Source organism: Lampris incognitus, chromosome 16 (assembly GCF_029633865.1).
Source record: "Lampris incognitus isolate fLamInc1 chromosome 16, fLamInc1.hap2, whole genome shotgun sequence".
Classification (NCBI taxonomy): domain Eukaryota; kingdom Metazoa; phylum Chordata; class Actinopteri; order Lampriformes; family Lampridae; genus Lampris; species Lampris incognitus.
In genome coordinates this window covers 573612-578138 of record NC_079226.1, presented here as the reverse complement: position 1 = coordinate 578138, position 4527 = coordinate 573612, and positions in this window count along the sequence as shown.

The following is a 4527-nucleotide window of genomic DNA, read 5'->3' as shown; positions in this document are numbered from 1 at the left end:
TGAAGTCGGCTGGCATGCCACCGTGACCCATCAGAGAGGCGGAATGTCGCTGCATCTAGCCGACTGGTGACCTGCAGTGGTGCCGACCAGAAGGAGAGCAATTTGTGACCCCGGTGTGGCCGATGGACCCGGACCCAGTCCAGAACTGTGAACTGTGGCGCACGCACTTTATGCCCCCTGTCAAACCGCTGTTTCATCTGACGTTGACAGCCAGTGACCCTGCTGCTGTGCTGGACCGGCGTTACCGATGCAGGTGCGGTGGCCAACTGTGCTCGCAGGCGATCCAGAGGAAGTTGGAGCTCCCGGCCTATCATGAGGTGGGCTGGTGAGCTGCTTGTGGTTGAGTGCGGTGTCGCCCGGTAGTGCAGCATGGTGTGAAGTAAAGCAGCTGAGAAAGGTAGACCGTCAGCCAGATGTGCCCTGATGCCGTTTTTTAGTGTTTGGTTGAACCTTTCCACACCCCCATTGGCTTCTGGGTGGTAAAAGGCAGTGCGAATGCGGTTGATCCCTTTGTCTGCCAGAAAAGCTGCAAACTCAGCTGAGATAAACTGCGAGCCGTTATCCGTAGTGATTCTGTTAGGGATCCCCCATCTGGCGAACAGAGAGGCGAGGAAGGCAGTGACCACCTGGGTCGTGACCGAACCCGCAGCGATCACTTCCGGCCACTTAGAGTGGAGGTCGTATGCCACCACAAGGAAGAGCTGACTATGCGGGACACCATGGAGCTCTCCACAGATATCCACCTGGATGTGCTCCCAGGCAGTGGCAGGCCAGTGTACTGGTTGTAGTGGGGGTGGGGCCAGCGGGCCGGTCTTCCCATTGACGAGGCAGGCTGTGCAGTCTTTTACCATGGCCTCAATGTCCCTGTCAATGCCCGGCCACCGCACAAGGCTCCTGCAACGCTGCTTCACCTTCACAATGCCCAAATGACCTTCGTGGGCCATGGCCAGGATACATGCCCGCAGGCTGACAGGGACCACTGTGCAGAGCCCCCGAGCCATGCAGACATCATGCCAACAGGACAGCTCCTCCCTGACCCTCCTGTACGGTACCAGCTCCTCAGGGACCGTCAGGGGCCAGACCTCCCGGATGAAGGTACGCAGTTGGGAGAGGAGGGGGTCCGCCTCCGAGGCAAGCTGGAGGTCCTGGAGAGAAACTGCAGCTTGGAGTGGGGCGTGCAACACCTGGATGAGGTCTGGCTCCGTTAGGTCTGGGCCTGAGTCTGGTGCGGGGCCAGGGCTAGCTCTGCAAAGAAGGTCCGCCACTACGTTATCCCGACCTGGGGTGAACTGAGGGGAGAAGTCGTACTGCTGGAGCCTCTCGGACCAGCGGTGGACCCGCAGCAGTTTGTGTCCTGACCCCGACGAAGCTAGTAGGGACGTAAGGGCCTGGTGGTCAGTCCGCAGCGTGAAGTGCCTCCCATACAGGTACATGTGCCAACGCTCACACGCCCACACACATGCCAATGCTTCCCGCTCCCCCACGGAGTATTTCTGTTCAGCCGCAGTGAGTGAGCGAGAGGCGAATGCAACAGGGCGCTCGGTGTCGTGCTGGAGCTAGGACAGCACAGCGCCCACTGCTGTGTTGGAGGCGTCACAGGTCACTATAGTGGGGCTGTTAATGTCAAAATGTGCCAGCACCGGGGGAGATGTAAGCTGTTCCTTAAGCTGGCGCACAGCTGCAGAGCAGGCCGGGGTCCATGTCCAGGCCGCATCCTTTTTTAGGAGTTCCCGTAGTGGGGTTGTGGTTGAAGCATACTAAGGCAGGAAGCGCAAGTAATAGGCCGTCATACCCAGGAAGGAAGCGAGCTGGGTCGAGCATGTGGGTTCAGGGAGGCATGTGTATTGCCTCCACATTAGAAAGGAGCGGGCTGATGCCATTAGCAGTCAGGCGGAAACCCACAAACTCGATGGCGGGTACTGAGAAGGTGCACTTCTCGCCATTCAGTGTGAGATTGTGGCTGGCGAGGACATTGAGCACCCTAGTGAGGCGCTCATCATGGACGGCTGCAGTCGGGCCGTGCACCACAATGTCATCCAGGTAGATGACCACCCCAGGAATGCCGGCAAATATGGTGGACATAATTTTCTGAAAGCAACTGGGGGCAGAGCTGAGGCCGAATGGCATACGTGTGTAGCGGTAAACCCCAGTGTGTGTCACAAAGGCAGTGAGGTCACGGCTGTCTGGGTGTAGTGGGACCTGCAGGTAGCCCTGGCGGAAGTCGAGTTTTGAGAACACGGAGGAGCCGTGAAATTTGGCCGTCAACTCCTCTACTGTCGGTAGTGGGTACTTATCCGGAATCACCGCCTTGTTCACCGACCTGAGATCGATGCATGGACGCAGCCCTCCTGACTTTTTCTTTGCCACCACCAGGTTGGAGATCCAGGGCGATGCGTCCACGCGCTCGATTATGCCTGCGTCTAGCAGCTTCCCGAGTTCAGCAGTTACGTCATCACGCAGGGCAAGAGGTATGCGGCGCAGAGGCTGGATGACTGCGCGCACCTCAGGATTCAGGAGGGGCTGGTGGTTAAAAGCAGTTAAGCAGCCCAGGCCGCTGAACAGAGAAGGCCAGTGCTGCTGCCATGACAGGCCCACAGCCAGGATGGTACAGCCAGCATTGTCCATGAGAGAGAACCCTAAGTCACAGAACAAATCCAGACCCATAAGGTTAGCTCCATGATGGGACACCTGGAAAGTGAATGAGGTGAGGGCTTTGGTCCCATACCGAATTGAAAAGTCTACGGTACCCACCATACCAATCTTGGAATTGGCATAGCCGTACAGGTCCTCCGCATCAGTCCTGATGTGCCGCAGGGGAAAAAAACCGTCGGACTCTGGACACGTTCAGTAACGACTTTGAAGCCCCTGTGTCTAGCAGGAGCGGCAAACACACCCCGTCCAATTCCACAGTGCACCACTTGAAGGGCCGGGCCTGGGAGCTTACTGAATGGATGGTCGTTGGCGCCGGTGGGCGGGAAACACTTTGCGTTTGAGGGGAAGCAGCAGGGTTGGAACGACAAACCCTCGCAAAGTGGTTTAACTTGCCGCAACGTGAACATGTCTGTCCTTTGGCCGGGCAGGTAGGGCTACGGGTGGGGTGATTTGAAGAGCAGCAATTACTACATGCCGTGCGTGGTGGCGCTCTCTGGCGCCCAGCAAAATTCACCTCTGCGTTGCTCACCTCGGGTTCGGGTGGAGTCGAGGCGGGCTGTACAGTCTGTGTTGCCAGCATGGATAGTGGGGAACATGCTAATTGAGATGCTAATCCAGCTGCAGACTCCACCTGGAATGCTATTTCCGCTGCCTTCGACAGAGTCAAATCATCAGGGGACATGAGCAGTTTCTCTCTGACTTTATGGTTATTGATGTGTTCTACCAGCTGGTCCCTTATTAGTTCATCTTCCAGAGCCCCGAATTTAAAAAGGCTAGCCAGACCCCTCAAGTCAGCTATGTAGTGATGTACTGACTCATCCACGCGCTGCTGGCGCTGACGGAAAACAATCCGCCGGAGTATGAAGCTCTGTGGAGCGGCAAAATGTCCAGCGAGCTTAGCAACACAAGCCGCGTATGTAGGAGTGGATCCGAGCGTCCTAAAGATCCACTGACCCTCGCTGCCCAAGTGGTGTATCAGCAGGGCTCTCTGCCGTGAGTCCTCCGCGTCCACCAAACCCGAAGCCGCGATGAATGTCTCGAACGATTCATGCCAGCGAGTCCAAGGAACCGGTGGTTCGTCGGGTAGAGCCAGGAAGGGAGAGAGAGGCGTGAGGGAAAATCCCATCCTCGTCGCCAATGTTGTGTCCAGCAAAACTCGGACCACGACTTTGAATCAAACTGTTTATTGCTGCCACAGTAAACGTTATATACACGTACAGTATAGTATCCACCACGTCCCGTGTTACTGCCGTAAACCGACTGCCGTAAACCGGCTGTAGTAAAACTTAAAGCTGCAGTGTCCTAGACTACAGTCACACTGTTGTGACTTATACACAACATTTTCTCCCCCCCTCTACGGAAATCACCAGAACAGTGAACATGAATGAACTGTATCACAACTAGGTAAACTGGGTGGACTACCAGTATTCTGGGGAAGATGTTTAATAGCATTTTGAACATTCGAGTTCTAACCCTCCTTAACGAACACAATGTCCTGAGCAAAGGTCAAATTGGCTTCCTCCTAAATCACCGGACTATGGACCATATTTACATCCTACCCACCCTCATAAATGAAAATGTGAATCAAACCAAAAAATATTTGCTTGTTTTATTGACTTCAAAAAAGCTTTTGACTCTATTTGGCATGAAGGACTACACTATAAACTTTTACAAAGTGGTGTAGCGGGTAAAGTGTATGACATAATAAAGTCAATGTATTCGGACAACAAATGTGCAGTTAAGATTGGAGACAAACACACTGAGTTCTTCACTCAGAATAGAGGGGTGAGATAGGGCTGTGGACTTAGCCCGACACTGTTCAATATATATATGTTAATTAAAGCCGCAAGCGGCGTTGGGAGGGGTCCCAGCATT